Source organism: Ixodes scapularis, unplaced genomic scaffold (genome assembly GCF_016920785.2).
Source record: "Ixodes scapularis isolate PalLabHiFi unplaced genomic scaffold, ASM1692078v2 PGA_scaffold0__279_contigs__length_252992795, whole genome shotgun sequence".
Classification (NCBI taxonomy): domain Eukaryota; kingdom Metazoa; phylum Arthropoda; class Arachnida; order Ixodida; family Ixodidae; genus Ixodes; species Ixodes scapularis.
The window spans coordinates 18,113,868-18,132,865 of NW_024609835.1; the positions used below are offsets into that span (position 1 = coordinate 18,113,868).

Here is an 18,998-nt window from a genome sequence, read left to right on the forward strand (position 1 = left end):
TTTCACAACCGTCGACAGGGAGATAATGAGACAATTCAAACTTTTTTGCAGGACTTACGTTGCATCGCGGACAATTGCAATATGGGGTTGCTGCTTGACCGCATGTTGCGTGACGGCCTTGTTGGTCAGCTGCACAACAAGAAGCTCCAACAGACCCTATTGGCACGCCGAGACCTGACGCTGGATTCGGCACTGGACATGGTGGTTGCTGCAGAAGCGGCCAGGAATGACAGCACGCAGATTGTAAATCCAGAGTGAGGACTACAGAAGATGACAGCAAGAGGGAGCGGAACTTCACTAACTCCAAGCAACTCCCAAGAGAAGGTGAGAGCCTCAGAGAACACCAGAACCTTGTTATCGTTGTGGAAGAGTCTCATACGTTCCCAGTGACTGCGGGCTTCGGAAAAATACATGTTTTCGCTGTGGCAAGGTTGGACATGTTGCATAGTTCTGTACTTTATGTAAGGCCACATAGGCCGCAGAGGCCAATGCCTTTTCTAGAAGAGAGACTGATGACGACAGCGGTATTGATACCATTTTAGACGAAACCCCGAGACTGGGGTTTTCTTATCCTTCTTTCTCCCCAGTCTGGAGGTTTTGTCTAAAATGTTAAACCTTCACCAGGTTGTTTTTGCCCTTACGTTTTGATCGGTATTGATACCCTTTTTCCGCGACCGCATCAAGAGCGTACAATCAACTTGATTGCGCCAGTCCAGCGGTTGTTAACGTGGGGTGGTGTCGACCTGCTCATGGAACTGGACACAGGCTCCCCGGTCTGCGTCATTCCAAAACAGTATACGAAGAGAACGAAGCAAGCTGTTCTCGTTTGCAACACACCGCATTAAGCTTGTCATGCTACCTCAGCAAAGTTCCCATTATCGAGAAGTTGAGTTTGAAGGTCCGTTAATTACGACGGACTTCAGGTGAGCACGCAGCTAGCAGTTTTGAGATGCAACGGACCACGTCTGGTTGGCAGCGACGTTATTCGAGCGTTCGGCCTTCTTCCAGCTCAACTGTTGTTTTTGGAGTTCCAAAATCGTTAAGACTTGGATGAGGTCTTGGGAGAATACCAAGAAGTTCTTAAACCAGGATTGTGTCTAATGAAAGGACTGGATGCACACCTGCACGTGAACCCTGGAGTGACACGCAAATTCTGAAATGCCAGACCTGTGGCGCACGGGAAACGGCAGGAGGTGACTGAAGAAATCGATTGCCTGGTGGAGAACGGTGCTCTCTTGCCTGTTTTTCATTCTGACTAGACAACTCCAGTCGTACCAATCGTAACAAAAAAAAAAAAAAAAAAACTGTTTTATCCGGTAGTGCGGTGGTTTTAAGCTGACTGTTAACAAGGCGTGTGCGACGGAGCAGTACCATTTGCCACTGATCGATAACATTTTCGCTTCGCTGAATGGCGAGTGGGCATGGAAGAGCAGCAATGATGCAGACGCTGCTAAAGCCTTTCTGCTTTCTCGTACAGTTGCTGATCACCGCCTACCTATGGGCCGCTGTCTTCCCGGAACCGACCGTGGGATTTATGTTTCAACCAGCCGTCTTTCTACGTCTTGATGCTTCGTCATCTGGCAACAACCTTCCATTCCTGCTCTTTCAACCTCCGCTGCTGGAAACAGCGCCTGCTTCCCGTCATTTCAAGTCAACCGCATCGTCACGAACATCGGGTGGCGCTCGGATTACAAATAGCCTGCCAACGCATCTGATTGTCAGTGGGCATGGAAGAGCAGCAATGATGCAGACGCTGCTAAAGCCTTTCTGCTTTCTCGTACAAGTTAGTTAACCTTCATCAGTTCATTCTAAACGCACTAGTAATCGGTGCTTGCTGCTCGTTCCACGCCCATATGTTCTGCTTGACTTATTTATGGATAGCATCCATGTCTTGATGTTGCTTTTCTTGTCGGGGGACATTGAACTGAACCCTGGCCCTAAAGAGGATCAGAATCAGAGTATTGGTGAAATATTGGCTGCCATTAAATCTCTTTCTACTACAATGGAAACACGTCACGCCGAAGTTATGTTCTCCCTCAATGAAGTCAAATCCAGTCAAACATTACTTGAAGACCGTGTGTCCGATATGAACGTAAGATCGGCTGCCGTGGAATCGAAGGTTGACGCACTTGAGTTTCTTCATGATGGTCCCGACGTTCCCCGCCTTGTTGCTGAAGTTGTTAGAGACGAAAATTTCGCTCTTCAATGTCGTCTGGACGATTATGAGGACCGCTCTCGCCGGAATAACTTAATCTTACACGGCATCCCCGATAGCCCGACTGAAACGTGGACCCAGTCCGAACAGAAAGTGCGCTCGCTTCTGGTTGAATCGTTCTCCCTTCAGCTCCCCGAGTAAGCTATTTCAAGAGCACATCGGCTAGGTACCTTTGTTGTCAAAAAGTGTCGCCCGATAGTTGTTAAATTTATTTCACTTAAAATTTAAGATAGCATTCTGTCACAAAAATCTAAACTGAAAGGCACCAGCATTTCGTTGCACGTAGATTTTTGTAAAGCTACCCGGCTTTCGCGTAAGAAGCTGTCAAATTTCGGCAAGGCAACTGGCAAGAAATACAACTTGCGTTACAACAAGTTATTTATCGACAACAGGCAACCTGCAATGCTGTTTGGTTTGGCGCCATCCAGCGACTGAAGCAAGAAATATTGGGTATACCCCTGGGAGTGGCGGCTGCATTGTTCAAACGGGAGCTATTACTCTGGTGGCGCCGCTGAGAATAGTGTCTGAATCAAGAAATACTGGGTATCCCAGGAAGCCGTGATCGCGTAAGGGGCCAGTAGAGCGTAAGCTACGGACCTGGAGGGCCAATTGGAACGTGACTGCGTATCACCGGTCGGCGCCTCAACTCCGGAGAAGTATCAGGCTTTTCGCTGCGTCATGCTCCAATATATGTGCGTTGCGTTCGTATACGTCGCGCATTACAAAGCATTCGGCACGCAATGTGGGGCTTATCGTTCACCCTTTTCCAAGTTACAATGAGACAGGGTATAACCGTGCGCTCTCACGCTGCTGGCGCCGCCTGCCCGTTGTCGGTTGGCTATAAGTGTTATGCATACTACGCTCAAACCGACGGTGTGTGCGAGGTTGAACTACCAAACGCACGCTCTGGTACTGACGCAGAAAATGTGGGTCAGGTTAACGATAATGGCGCTGAACACCCACCTCCTTTGATCCCGTCCCCTCCTTCTTCCTAGCTATCAGCAGCCGTTCAGGCGCGACCTATTCGTGACTACTCTTTTCTTTTTTCCAATATCAGAAGCATTTTAAACAAACGAGATGCCTTTTCATCCCTGGCTGACACATGTTTGCCGATGTGACTGTCTTGACGGAGACCTTTATCTAGTAAAGTTGACAGCCGAGAACTGCTTTCTTTTCTTGAACCGTTTATAGACAAGGTCGTTGCGGGCGCCTGGGAAGGGGGGAGGGGGACTTCAATTGCTGTTGCTGATAATATAGTTTCTTATGTTGTTCCCGTGCCTTCGCCTCTCGAATTTCTTTCTACGTCCATTCGTTTAAATCACATAGGCACGGTAGTTTGTGTTTGCTACCGGCCGCCTCAGGCTACGCCGACATTTTGTGATGATTTGTTTGATTGCTTCAATAATGTGGTTATAGATTCCCTAAGGCCCCCTTATTCCTGCTAGTTGATTTTAATTTCCCTGGCATATCGTGGAAACATTGTTGACCTATTCTAACTTCTGGTTCGTCGGAGTGTTCAGCTTTCATTAGCACTTGTTCTATGTTTAACCTCTCCCAACTTGTAAACTTGTAAATGTACCTACTCCCCTTACTAGCTCATCAGCTAATGTTCTTGACCTCGTATTCACCACTACACCTGAATCTGTCTCATCTCTATCTCTTCTGCCTGGTTTAAGCGACCACTCTGCTATTCACTTCACTTTACAATCCAGTTCCCTCCGCCTTCCTAGGCAGTGTAAACTAATTCGGGACTATGGCAAAGCGGATTTTCGAGCAATCAACGCCGATTTGGCAATTTTCGCTGATGCTTTCTTTTCGCAGTTCTGGGAACGATCAACTCATGAAAATTGGGATGTACTTAAAACCAAGGTCACTACTCTCGTTGATAAATATATTCCTCTTTGTCGAATATCCTCGTACCGAAAATCCCCGTGGTTCAACCTATCGTTAAAACGTGTTCAGAACAAAAAAACAAAAAAAGCGTCTTTTTCGTCGCTGTAAGGAATCCAAGATAGGCGAACGTTGATCAGCTTATCTGTCCGTGGCATCGGAATATAAGCAAGCTATTGCCAACGCCAAGCACGCTTTTTTTAATAACACGCTTCCATCGTTGTTATCCAGTGACCCACGCAAGTTCTAAGATGTTGTCAGTATGCGTGGACGTAAAGACATCCGTCTAAAATTCGAAAGTGGCCTGTTGATACCACGTCATCAGAGCTGTGTTCTTTTGAATAATACCTTCACATTGTTCTTCACGAATTGTGCACCTACTGCATTACCTGTTATTCGAAATTCAGATTTTACACGCGTGGAGCCTATCTTCATAGACTCGGTTGGTATTTCTAAGCTGATTGGAAACGCGAAAGTTTCATCTTCAGTAGGTATTGATGGCATCAGTTACAAGTTGTTGAAGAGTACTGTGACTTATTCATCTGTCATCTTGTCTCAGATATTTACGCAGTCTTTGCAGTGTACCACCCAACCCGGCGACTGGAAGGTTGGCAAGGTGGTTCCGGTGCACAAATCTGGTGATGTTCTTAACCCTAGTAGTTACAGACCAATTTCCTTGACATCTATTCTATGCAAGATACTTGAACATGTGATATACTCCAATCTTGTTCTTTTCCTTGAGTCAAATTCCTTCTTTAAATCCTGCCGGTATGGTTTTCGTAAACATTACTCCTGTAAAACCCAACTACTAGTTTTTACTAATGACTTGTTTTCTGTGTTAGACCGTTCATCTACCGGCGATTGTGTTTTCTTGACTTCGCTAAAGCCTTTGATACAGTTCCGCATCGTCTACTACTTTGCAAACTTAGGAAACGTAACCTCGGTAGCAATATTTTAGGATGGATTGAGTGTTTTTTTGCATGATCGCACCCAGTGTGTATAAAGTAACGATCACGATTCTCAACTTTCTTTTATGTTATCAGGCGTCCCTCAAGGGTCTGTCCTAGGACCCCTTTTTTCCTCATCTACATTAATGATTTCCCTGACTCTATTGTCTCATCTATTAAACTTTTTGCTGATGATTGTGTTTTATATAGAGAAATTTCTAACTCATCTGATGAATCTATCTTTCAAACCGATCTTAACATCATTTTCGTGTGGTGCGATACTTGGCTAATGAAACTCAATGTTAACAAATGCGAGGTAATGAGAGTCACAAGATCAACTAATCAATCCAATCCGCCTTCTTATCTTCTTAATTTTCCCCCTTGTCTTCTGTTTCTACCTATAAATATCTGGGTGTTCACATTACCTCTAATCTTTCCTGGCAAATACATATTGAATACATTGCTAATAATGCTAACCGCATGCTCGGTTTCCTTCGGCGTAATTTCTCTCTCGCTCCGATTTCTTTGAAACTGTTATTATATAATACACTTGTGCGCTCCAAAATTGAGTATGCTTCGTCTGTATGGGATCCACATATCAACTCGCTTGTTCTAATCCTTGAATCTATCCAGAATCGCTCTGCCTGTTCTATTTTGTCCAACTATTCCCGCTTAGCTAGCGTCTCTCAAATGAAACAAACATTAAATCTCCCCGATCTCTCTATCCAACGTCGCATCTCCAGACTGTGCCTCTTCCATAAAATCTATTTCACCATCGACAGCCTTTGTCATTCACTTTTTACAGCCCCCTTTATGTGTCATCTCGTTCCGATCATCGATTTAAAGTTGGCGTACCCAGATGTACGACTGACTTGTACTTCGACTCATTTGTCCCCAAGACCAGCGTGGACTGGAACCACCTTCCTGCCTCCGTCGTCTCCATCAGCGACCACATTACCTTCAAGTCTGCCGTGTTTCATCACTTGACATCATAAAAATTCTTTGCTCCACATGTTTTTGTTTTCTACCACTCCTCTCTGTAACGCCTAACGGCCCTGAGAGTAAATAAATAAATAAAAATAAAAATAAATGGTGGTGACTGCTTCAGCACGCTGAACCTTCGCGACGCTTACAACTAAGTTCCCCTAGACAAGAAGTCCAGGAGTCTGACAGGACTGAACACGCACACATGATTGTTGTGTCACAACCGTCTTCCATTTGGTGTGGCGTCGGCCCTTTCGATCTTCCAGAGGAGAATGGAAACCCTGCTACAAGGCATATCAGGAGTATAAGTGTACTGAATGATGTACTGGTCGGGAAGAAGAACGGGGACGGCGGTGAAAGACTTCGTCAGGTTTTGCAGGTGCTCCGTGACAACCGAGTCAAGCTGAACAGAGATAAATGTTGCTTCCGAAAAGCAGATGTAGTCTACCTGGGACGCAGGATTGACAGTAAGGCCGGGCTACATCTAACTGGCCAGAATTTGGAGGCGCTCAAAGATCTGCGGGCACGAACGAACGTCAGCGAGCTACCCTCGTTCCTGGGGTCTCATAACATACTATAACCGGTTTGTGTCCAACATGGCAGTGTTGTTGTCTCGCCTGTATGCTCTACTACAAAAGAGACGCAAATGCCACTACAGTGGCATTTGCATCTCTTTTGCTCTGTCCTCATCTTGTCCCCAGGCTCTGTCCTCATCTTGTCCCCATGGGGACAAGATGAGGACAGGGCCTTTCACCGAGTAAAAGTGAGTCCCACATTCTAGCTCAATACGACCCTACAAAGCCTTTGGTTCTTGAATGTGATGCTTGACCACATGCAATTGGAGCTGTTATTTCTTATCGTTGTGGAAGCGACGTGCAGCATGTTGGATTTGGTTCCCGGACATTTCAAAAGCGGAGAAAAGCTACTTGCAACTAGAATGAGAGGCCTTGGCATTGGTGTTCGCTGTCACGAAGTTTAGAGACTATTTGTTGGGTAGGGATTTCACTCTGATGACTGCACAAGCCCATGGTAGGACATTTTCACCACGACAAAGCTGTGCCGGCAATGGCCGCGGCCAGGATTCAACGGTGGGCCATAATCTTCGGTGGATACAGCTACCGCATTGAGTACCTGGCGGGGACAAGTAACACCAATGCCGACGCCATGAGCAGACTTCCCCTGCCTCCGGATCCAAAGGGAATGGAAGAGGAACATCCTGAAATAACTGCGTCCTTGGAAGAGTTGGACAACGGTCTGGTGACAGCGAAGCAGATGGCACAGATGACTGCTGAATATAAGGGGCTGCATGACGTCATCAGCTATACCCAGCGAGGATGGCCGCGAAAGCTGTCGGTTTAATAAGAAGGGCTTGGAACTTTCTGGAGCAGGTAAGACGAGCTTTCGGCACAACACAAGTTGCTATACTGGGGAAACCGGATCATCATTCTGGAAAAGGCACGTGGAATGTCCCCAAGCTCCTTCACGAGACCCATCAAGGCACGTCAGCTATGAAGATGGTTGCTCGCTCTAAATTCTGGTGGCCCTCTCTGGACTCGGCTATTGTAAACACCGCCTATCGGTGTGAGACGTGCCTTTAAGCGTCTTTGTCAGCAGTTCAGAAACCTGTTGACTGGCCGGTGACAGGTGAACATTGGTCGAGGCTACACTTAGACAATGCTGGGCCCGTCGATGGGAAGATGACCGTGAGTGTCATCGACAAGCATTCAAAGTTGATTGAAGCGACGGCTACGAGCCATCCAACTTCGGATTTCACCATCTCACAACTTCGGCAGTTGTTCAGCAGTTTTGGAATTCCAAGGGCTGCTGTTTACTTGTAAACAGGTGAACCCTGTTTACACGTGGAGAGTTTTCCCATTTTCTGGACAGGAACCACGTTGACCACTTATGTACAGCGCCCTACCACCCGCAATCGAACGGCCTCGTGGAACGAGCCGTCCGTACGGTTAAAGACTTCTTGAGGAAGACAGCCGGGTCCACATTTGAAGTCAAGTTGTGCCGGTTACTTCTAAATTAACGGTGGACACCTCTGGCGTCAAGCAAGTCTCCATTCCAGTTGCTCTTGGTATGCCAGCTCCGCTCGCATCTGGACACATGCTTTCCAGTCAAGAGATCACGGCAGACTGCGAAGGGCAAGGGGCAGCAGCCACTCTTCAAGCAAGGCCAGAAGGTCTTCACGAGAAATTTTGGTAAGGAGCCAAAGTGGTTGCCGCAAATCATCAAGTGCACGGAAGGCTGTCGTATGGTTACCGTACAGACCTGTTCGGAGCTGGTGCGTCGCCACCAAGATCAAGTGCGCCAGCGTCGAACAAAAGACCCACTCGGGTTTCACAATGGGCTTCCACGACGCTCAACTCGAGCTAGGAGACAGCTGCTGCGCTTTCAAGCTTCTCTCTAAGGGGGAGGAGATGTTAGGAACTGTGACCAGATGTAGGTGACGACGCTCGTCCTTCTGGCGCCGATAGCGCAAGCGGCGAGTTTCCCCATTCCGCCATCATGGAATAAACAGGCTCCTTCGCCTGGCTCCATGGTAGCCGAGTTATATATCGCCAGACCGGCGATTCGGTTACCACTTCACTAAATTTTCCTTGGAGTTATGAGCAGCAAAACTAACATCCCCCCCCCCCCCCCCGGCGTCCTCTGACCCCGTGACTGCCCCCTTTGGTTGGTGGTAGTAAAGGAGAAGGGGGTTGTGACTAATGCATAGGCGGCGGAATGCGGTTCTTGGAAGCCGCCTCCAGACTTCTAAAGCGGTTGTTGCGGTTGCCCAGAAGGTCCTTGAGGGACGGCGTGCCGCCGGTAAGCTCGAAAGGCAGTCACGTCGTTCACGAACGCCTGCTTCGAATACCCGTGCTGAATTATGGTGTCGATGCACTGTGCGTCGTCCTGTTGTCCCACCACTCTCACCACGGCCAGAGAGTCGTGCATATCTGTACCAAGGCACAGCCGTTCTTGCTCTTCGGGAACTTGATCCTCAAGACATTGCCATACATGCTGAGCAAGCTGAAGAGCTTTTCGACGGACATCTTCTCAGAGTTGAGGCCGTAGACCATCAGCAGGAACCCCTGGTGCGGGCCCGTTGCCTGCGCAACGAATAGGCACACGCGGGACCATAGAATGCACCGCCGTCCGGTGAGCCTCCCTAGCGGTCCTGGGGTCTGTTGGGGAGCGTCCCGTGGCAGTCGTCGTAGCGGCTGCCAGGGCTGTTGAACTGACTGTCCCAGAGTTCGCCGTAATCGTAGTAGTTGCGTTCGGCGTCGCAGCCCTATCCGGCAGAGGGTCTTCGGCCGTCCCGTACGCTGCCGTAGCTCTCGAAACCACGTGGCTCACCAAGGAGGGCAGGAAAACCTCCGGCGGCTGCGGCGGTGGTAGTGGTGAATCTTGAAGAGTCGAGAAGAACGAAAGAAACGAAAACTATGAGTAGTCTTCTGAAGGGGCTTCTACCAGAAAGCGTCGGTAATGTTGGACGCGGCAATAAACTCGTTAAATTTGAGAGTATACTATCAGTGTTTACCGCCAAGAACCACACACAAATTAAGTGGGGACCGCAAGATCGTCTGCTTCTTGCACAGGCGTTGCGACGATGTCCGAAAGCCGAGGTCTTAGTGGCTGATTGAAAGAAATAGTGGGTAGACCTCAAGGTATCTAGCATTTAAATCCATTCGCTATATTTTCAATCAAAGCCAATCGGAGCTCGGCATCGTTCTGACGTCACCGCAACTCCTGCGCAAGAAGCAGGCGAGTTTCTCTCCGCATATCGTGCGTAAAAGCACTAGTTCCCGCCAAAGCCTTTTGTAACGCGCACCTTCTTCTAAGTCTCCGTCTTCGTCGCCAACATCACGAGGAGTTCTCTCAGAATTAAGTGTCACAAGGAGTCCTATTAGAATTAAGCGTCAGGGAAGCGTTTTAATTTATTCGGGAGCACGAGGTCAAGCAGCACTTCGACGTTTTACTCAACCGAACTCGAGCATCGATTCGACGAGTTCGCTGGATTGATTTCGTCGTACCTCGTGCATATCCGCTGCATGATGGAGCTCACTCACGACGCCTCCCTCTGCCGGAATTCCGGCCGACGATCTCGCTGCCTGTTTTCCCATCTAGCGGGGCAAAGCCGCACCTGCTCCTTTCGGTAAGGTGGGAGCCCCCGGAAGGTGCAATTTCAACCTGCCCTTTCAGCCGCGCAGTTTCCCCGACGCCGACGCCGCCGGCGGTGCTTAAAGAGTCCGGCGTTTCCAGAGCGGTAATAACAGAGGGACTCCGAATTATTCACGCCCGGCATTCATTTTCAGGAGAGCAAAATTAATCTTTTCTTCCGCCCGCGAATTTGGGATTCTTATGCAGGTCACTTAGGCGAAATCGATCTGTCCGGCCAGAACATAAGAGTGTCCCCCGCGCTTGGCGTGGAGAAAACGTTCTCGAGCAATTACGATGCACGGATCTGCAGTAAAAGGAATGACCTGCATGGTGCGGAGAGCTACCGTTGCAATAGAAGTAAATAAAAAAAAAAAAAACGGGATTAGGGCAAAAAGACAAAATTTGCACGTTTTTAAATCTTTACAAACAATTTTTTTTTTTTGGCTTTAGGCGAAATTGTTTGATTCTTCGAGAAGCACAATATTAGAGCGCACACCTTAGTTTGGCGAGAAAGGAACTACACTCTTAAAAGTTTTCGTGCTCCTACTTTCGCTCAGAGCACTGGAGGCGTCATCACAGCGATTTAGTAGGAGCACACCCTCTCAAACTATGATGCTGAAATTATAGCCGAAACCCGAATTTGGCGTTGTGACGCTGAGCGTGATGTTTCACGTGATTGAGCATACTCAGTGTTACTTTATTTAATTTAATCTATTTTTAAATTGAGCCATATTTTAGGCTCCCTCCGCAGATCGCGAATATAAGGTCTCCGGGTGCTTTGCGGAAAAGTGGGCGCACCAACACTTCAGGAAGTTTAAGAATAGCGTAAAGATCATTGCTTTAACACTGAGTACGATGCACGCAAGCCCTCAGCGGCATGCTGGGGAGCCTGTCAAACCAGTGCTGTTAGTAAAGCGAAACGCAAACGCATACGCAATCAATTGCAGCGCCATCTAGATGTGCGCATGCAAGCTGCTCCAAGCAATCTACGGTATTTCGTCAAACTAATCTGAGTCTCGCACTGTCCCGCACACGACGAGAGCTACGAGAAGGGTACGCAGAGTGCGGATGCTCACGCACGCAAAAATAGATAGCGAGTGTACGTGCGTAAAGCTCGCGGCGTTGCGTGCGTATAAGTATGCGCAATTGGGAACACAAAATGCTCACGCAAACTCACAGTGCTTGCATTTCTCCTCTACGCAATTCTAAATCTCTTTTCTTTTATAGTTATGATGCAATTAAATGCAAAGGTGCAAGCAAGCTGGACAAGAATGACGACAATAATCCCTAGAGAAGGGGAACAAGAGGGATTTGTCCCTCTTGTTTCCCTTCTCCAGGGATTATTGTCGTCATTCTTTTATAGTGTCGGTGCGTAGATACCCCGGCATGTATGATGTTTCGCGATGTACTCGGCACCCGGATTATTTTTCTTTCGGCTAGTCTAGGGAATGAGAAGGACGATCGGCATCATGCTCTGATGGTCGAATTGCCTCAGTGGCAAAATGAAAGTGTAAAGCGCAAAAAAAAAAAGTGAAATAAATAAAGACACGGCCGAAGAATGGGACGAACGCGGGAATAAAACACGACGGTTCGGGTGGACGCCCTTTTCTGGGATGGTAAAAATATACCCCACAAAAAAAAACAAAAAAAAAAGTCTGGTCGTAAAATAATTTTTAAAACTTTGACTTGTCCATATTTTGCACCCTAAAGAATTTCTTTAATTAACGCCTAAAATGGTTCTTCGTGAGAGACCTATAAGGAGATCTTTTAAGCACCTTTATTAATGCGAAAGAGTTCTTTATTGCCCCGTTGCATTTCTAGTACGCCAGGGGGCAATAGGGCTTGAGGCGAAACAGCCCTTCACGAGCTGAAAGAGGTCTTGGGGCGTCGAAGAACCTTTCGAGAACGGATTCACTTATAGACTGCAGACACATATAGATAATAACCGGGGGGTGACGTCAGAAAAGGGAGTGCGGTGATTGGTTAGAAAACGACGAAGTCGATGTATTTGGTGGCGAACCAGAGGGCGACGGGGAGTGCACAGCATGGAAAAAGGGGTTGAAAGTCACCAATTAGGGCCCGTGCCAGCAAATAAAAAAACACAGACAAAAAGAAAAAAAAAACTCCGTTCCAAAATGCGGAAAGATGAGTATTCAGAGTAAAATAAATATTTGACTATAAAAAAAAAAAAAACAGGGAAGCAACTGGAGGTCTAATACCCAAGGGTGGCAAATCAAAAGAAAACACCAAAACGCAGAGCACATGCTTAATAGTGAAACATTCGTTGCATTAACCGGTAGAGGTAGGAAATTAGCTATCCGAACGAAAGTTTAGTGTTGAGGATCCAAGGGAATTCTGTTGGGAAATTGAAAATACGATGTTTTTTTGTCTCTTTCACACGGGAGAGGACGGGGGACGGGAAGGCTGACCAGATAACACGAGACTACTCGGCCTCCTCACTGGCTGAACTGAACGAGAGAAGAGCAATTATTCGTGCTCCGAGAAAATCGTGGGGCAGCACACGCGGAAGAGCCTCTGCGGGTGTACATCCTCAGAGTTATTTCTGTAGAGTGATGTTCGTTTGCAGGGCTGTCACAGATAACTCGTCTCGCATGAAGTGAGGCAACGCTTTTCTACGATTCCCCGCCATTCAGACCCCCGTGACTGATTCCCTCTCATGGGAAGCGCACACTCATCGACATCGTTACAATGGGCTAAAAAGAAAGCAACATTTCTGAGCGTTGGGACATTGTAGTGGATGGTGGGCCTTGGGGGATAATTGGACAAAGCGGTGAAAACCCATATCCTACTAATGATAGAGCGGTCCTTTCTTATAAACAAACACAGTGCGGCTTCATATCAGAAACTAACGAGTGGCTGACACGTCGACGCAGTGCCGGCGAAATAATTGTAATCGAGGTGCCCGTGCTTTTCCTCTCTACATCTTTTGGTTAGGAAATGGTCATCTTACAACAAATACACGCATGGTTGATTGCTCTGTAGTGATAAACCAGAGACTGCAGGGGCAAAATAGAAAAACAGACAACCACATACACAGTCTCAAGACAGAGCTAGTTGTTTTATACCTACGATGGTGTACTAATAAAATCAGTGGCTGCGTTTTTAGACGGTGCTTGTGGTTGTCCTTTTATTTTTACTTGATCCCGGTCTCGTGTTCCTTATTATGGACTTTCTCCACCCACTTCTTTGTGTTTTTTCACCTTCCTGGTTTATTCATCTATCTTTCTGAAGAAATGACAGAGAGGATAGCCTGAACGTTTGAGCTAACCAGCGACTTCGTGCCGGGTTAAAGAAAAGTGAAAAGACGGGTTCAGCCTTGAGAGAGCAACAACATGATTACGATGGGATAGACTCACTGCCCGCTGCATTTGCAATTCTTGCTTCGCGGCGTCTCTATCGAGTAAGATCAGAACACAATTGGCTCTCAGTGAATACACAGGCTGTTTCACGAAACGCTAGAAAAATCGGTCCTGCGAAAATTACACATAGTACAAGAGAGAGAGAGAAAAAAAATAGACTGGCGATATCATATTAGTTTTTTGTTCAGGAGCCCATTTAGGAAACTTAATAGTGTTCGGTATAATTAAGTTATTAATTACGTCCAGCAGTTAGCTTTTTCCTTAGTGAATTGAAAGGCGTGGTTTCAATGGCAAATGGGTTTATGTTTTTTTTGTTGTTTTTTTTTTGCCACTGGGTCGGCATGACCGCTCAAGCAACGATATTGTTGTCCCTTCTAATTGGCTCAGCTGAACCCTGTCCCTGTCCGCTGTGCGCTGTTATGTTCAACATGTCATCATATTGTAACGAATAACAATTGATGAGGCAATTATAACTGAAGAAACTAAACGTGTAATGGGGCGAACTTGTGCCCAAAACAAAAAGCGAACAAAAGAAAACAGCAGAGCGTCGATGTCGGCGAAACCGCAGGATCGAGCGCTGGGGCGAGACTGACCTTGGCTTCTGGAATGGTCGACGCAGAAGGTTCGACGCGTAAAACATTCTAACCTCGAATTAGCCACCACGCTTCTCGAATTTACCAGAACATCACATTACGGTCTACAAAAATGCGTACCCGCGGCCAGGAATCAAACCCTGGCTTTCTGCGTGGAAGGAGAGCGCGATAACCGTTAGGCCACCAGCGCCCTGCCCGCTTGGTCAGCTGCGCTCGCGGGAATATATGTTGGTTCATCTCATCACCCTTCTACGAATCAAAGACCGATTATTGACTTTTATATCGCGTCCGGGGGCAGTGTGCGTCCGAGAACTTCGGCGAATCTGATGTAACGGCGAACTAAAGCAGTTTCGCAAATGCAAAACCAACGCAGCTTTCTATTGAACAGCGTCACGGCAGCGTCGACCGACCGGAGGGCCAGCGCCGTATCACGGAGCGCCGCGGGGCTATGAGCGAGAGTGAGTGATTTCGGCCACGCGAATTCGGCGAAGGTGGGATTTTCATTTTTAATCCGGGAAAAGGAGGGGGGGAGGGTTGAGGAAACTGTCCTATATACACAGACTCGGAGCTCTTCGGTGCAAATATTTGTTACGCCGAACAAAAAATCGGCGTTTATCAGGGCATGCTAAAAGAAAGCATGACACCGGCGTAGAATTTCTTACCCTCTATGGACATTGCCGTGGTCCGCCTACTGTATTCTCCTTACCTCGGATTACACATATTTCAAAGCTGGAATGTTACGCGGACTACTTACAGGTGCGGACTATACAGGGAGTTTTTTTATACGATCGTTCATTATGACAAAATTTGTGAATGAAAGCATATGTTGATGATGATTCATGTATGATACAAGCTTCTTTGTTAGCTAATAAAGTTTATCAAGGTATGCTGTGCATGATAATTTCTTGTCGACTAAGGGTCTGGTACGGACAACGCACCGGGTGCGGACTGTAGTCCTTAAAATGCGGTACTTACAATCGCCCCTCTGTCTCCAAGAAACGAAATCGAGACGAGGGGTGCAGGTCCCGAAGAAAGAAGCTGTCTCGCGGATAGTTCAGTGCAGAAATGTACACGTCACCCCAAAAAAGTAACTGAATACCGTTACTCGTTACTCGCTCAAAAAGTAACGAAATACCTTACTCGTTACCGATTCTCAAAAGGAACGCGTGAGTTACCTCAAAAGTAACCAGTTACTTTTCACGTTACTTTTATGACCCAATACACAGCTGTTTTTGCTTCATGGTTTATTGTTTTCTTTTTAGTAGTCATTGCCCTTAAGCAGTAGCTGCCTGTCGAAGTTTTCATCGGTTATGTTTCCCCGCATTCCTGAGAATACATCTCCGTCGACGCTGAAGAGTCGTTCTACTGACGCGCACGAAGGAACGGCAGTGTTGTGCTTCAGCAAGAGCTGGTGAATCTAAGGCAACTGCGCCTTCATTGAGGACAGCGGGTGATGGGTTATGTACCTTCTTGTGTTCGCAACCTCCGGGTTTATAATCGGTCCGTATCCGGTTAAAGTTCAATCAACGAAGCTGATTGTGCTCGCTGGGGAAGGACATTCCCAGCTGTAGAGTTCAGTACAGCAACGCTTATCGCTGGACACGTCAGTCGAACTGTTCGACTGGCGTGTTCAGCGATATAGGTTGCTATAGTGTCATACGATTTAGTTGTTTTTCGGGTTGCCCATTTGTCTTTGTCGCAATTGACGCAGACTCAGGTTAGAATTCAAACGAGCCTGTCTAAATGTTGTTGTACACGTTACTCCTCAAGAGTAACGAGATATCGTCACTCGTTAAGTGGCCTTCAAAGTAAATAAATGCGGTACTCGTTTCTTTTCTAAAAAAAGGAACTAAATACGTTACTCGTTACTGAAAATAATAACTAGGTACAAGTAATACGTTACTTGTAATGCGTAGCGTACAGGTCTGGTTCAGTGGTAGTCGCGTTCCAGGCCAGCAGAAAGCAAAAGTGTAGCGCAGTAAGGGCAGCCTGCATTTGGAGGTTTTCGGGATTCCCCGATTTTTTATCAAACCGGCTTGGAGGTTAATTTTCGGTGCTTACTGGCATTTACCGAAATCAAGGAACTTTACCCTTACGCCCTCGTGCATACGGGGTGTATATTTTGAAGCCTAATAGATTGGTTTTGAAGAAACACATCGAAAACCACCCTAATGCGGTCTGTGTGGGTGAGTTATACGGCCAGAGGGACATAGTAAAGGGGTTTAATCGTAATGGCCAGTCGGCTTGTTAACTAAAATATGTTACTGTAGAAGTATGATAAGTGGGGCAGGTCGCGAAATTTTGGAAGCGCATTCCATTAATAGCTTGGGAAACTGCTGCATTTCCTCAAACAGAAACTTCATTTTTAGATCGGACTATGGGGCAAAGACAGCTAAGATGACCTTGTGTCGTGTACGACGCGCTCTGGTACTGCATGACTTTCAGCACGTTCTCCTCTTCCCTTAGTGTATAAATTCAGTTGGGAGTCAGCGCTTGTGTGTCGTGCATATGCCTTTTCTCTGTTCTTGTCTTCTTACGCGCTGTTCTGTTGATTAGGATAAAATATGGTAATTAAGTTTTTAATTATTGAGCATAAACATATGGTTGGGTCATAGAACTTTGCTGGGCGCCATCGAAAACCACTAAATCCGTCAATATTAGAAATACTCGGAGCACGCGGGTAGCACGGTGTAGCGCTGAAGATACTACTCATGCAGCGTGTCGAAGGCTACCGGTTAGATAACGCACCCGCGCGGTATTTTAGTCTACTACCATCCGCGTTTGTGGTTTTCGGTGGCGCTCAGCAAGTTTATAAATGGAACGACTAATTAAAAAAGTGCACTAACACATTTCAGGTACTTATTCTACTTATCGTGAGGATTAGGCTCCCATATCATGCCCCTCTGGCCGTATAACTTCCCATGCACGAGCCGCATAAACATATCTTCCACGTTTGTTTTTTTTGTTGTTTTTTTAGACCACAGCTCTTAGGGGCCCGTTTCCGGCTTGAGCGGCGTCGGCGTCGCGGTCGGCGTAACTGCTAGGTCAAGTGACCCTCCCCCCCGCGGTCACGTGACCGCCCCCCCCCCCCCGAGGTCACGTGACGCCTCCCCCCACGGTCACGTGGCCCCTCCCTCCCAGGGTCACGTGGCCCCTCCCTCCCAGGGTCACGTGACCCCCCTCCCCCCGAGGTCACGTGACCCCCAGGTCCCGTAACACCCCTGGAGGAGATTGAAGAATGAGGGGAGGAGGAGGAGAACGAGGAGGAGGAGGGGTATACCCTCCCTTCAGTATCTTCCCCCCTCCTCTTCAAGAGCTCCGCTCTAATTTGGCGTTACCGGGAGTTGTAAACGGCTTTGACTTTCATTTTCGATAAAATAATACGTATGTACCCCCCCCAAGACATAACATAATTTTGTTATATTATGTTATTAACAATTTAAAATTACGTTATGTTTTCGGGGAGTACATACGCCGATCCCCCTGGTCCGGACATAACGTCACCTGTCTTCTATGAGACCGACGCTCCACGCCGTGCCGTGCTAAGCTACATGTCAAGGACGAGGGTGGCCGACAAGGGCGCAACTCACCGAGTTGCCCAACGGGGTTTCATGACGTGAGCCGGTGCGGAGGTTCTGACTCCGGTACTTGGTTGGATCAGAGACACCTGTAGTCGAGGTAACGTTCAGGCAAATTCTCGGAGCAAGCTCCTTGAGCCGCTCCATTTTTTTTAGAAGTTTGTTAAGTTTAAAGAGGAACACCTTCTATATTATTGTCGCAGACAGCTTAAAAATCACAGGACTATTCATGAGCATCGTATTTTTGCTCCGCAGCCAATGGGATTGTGGCATTAACCGGAAAATAAAACGCTCAAGAGCCGATCGCGAAGCAAGAAGCGTCAACTTAACAAGCTACAGTCTTTTTTTTTTTAGGCTCTCTATGACTATAGCTCAAAAAACGTTCACTATAAGAAAAAACACGCTTATATATATATTTATCTATCTATAGGGCTCTGAAAACGGTTTCACGCTGCCCCAATTATGTGCTCATTCAGATTAGCGTAAGTCTTGTAGCGGCTAATCGCGCCTGAATACACAGCAGTGCTTCCTTGCCGGCCGCTGATAAGAGAAAATATTGATCGGTGCGGTTTGAGGCCCGGGTCTCTGCAGAGTGGCCCATCTTCGAGAGATTGAATCAGTAGGAACACTGGCGCTTCAAGAACGAGCTATTTCTTTACACTGTGCCTTTCCGCCATCCTCTTCTACAGCCGTACGAAGGAAATGCGATAATTCTCCAAAAACGTTCCGCATAATTATGAATACATTATAGCGCCGAATCATCCGGGTAAAACCGAGGCGGCAGCAAATATTTTGTTCTCTTGCTTGGAGACTAACGAGTGAATGTTACCTGTTAATCCTAAAATCTCGGCACCGTAGCGAATTATGAATTTTAAGTGAGGATAAAACGTTCACTTCAATAATCATAGTCTCTTTAAGATATGTCGAGTTTCCGACCAAACAAGTTTATTCCTTTCAATTTTGCTTTCGTGAAAAAAGGAAGATAATCATCAGCTTTATTTTCGTGGAGCTTCGTAGTTATCCTGAAGTTTATTTGTTTTCAGTAAATTATAATTGTAAAATATTATGATGTTTCATCTTTAAATTAGACAGAAACGTATATTGTCCCGGAACTGGTTGATTCCACGAAATCAACCAGTTCTTGAGCATGAAATGTAGTACAGAGGATATGATCACTCGCAGCATATACGTGCCAGCATAGAGGGCGAAATCACGCCGGCGCAAGCCACCCACATGAAGTTTCACTATACTCTTAACAA

At 46.9% G+C, this 18,998-nt stretch overlaps 1 pseudogene; it reads right to left on the reverse strand.

Annotated features, from left to right (window-relative positions):
- Nucleotides 1-8,750: 8,750 nt before the first annotated feature.
- LOC120839095 lies at nt 8,751-10,081 on the reverse strand (annotated as a pseudogene).
- Between the last annotated feature and the right edge of the window lie 8,917 nt (nt 10,082-18,998).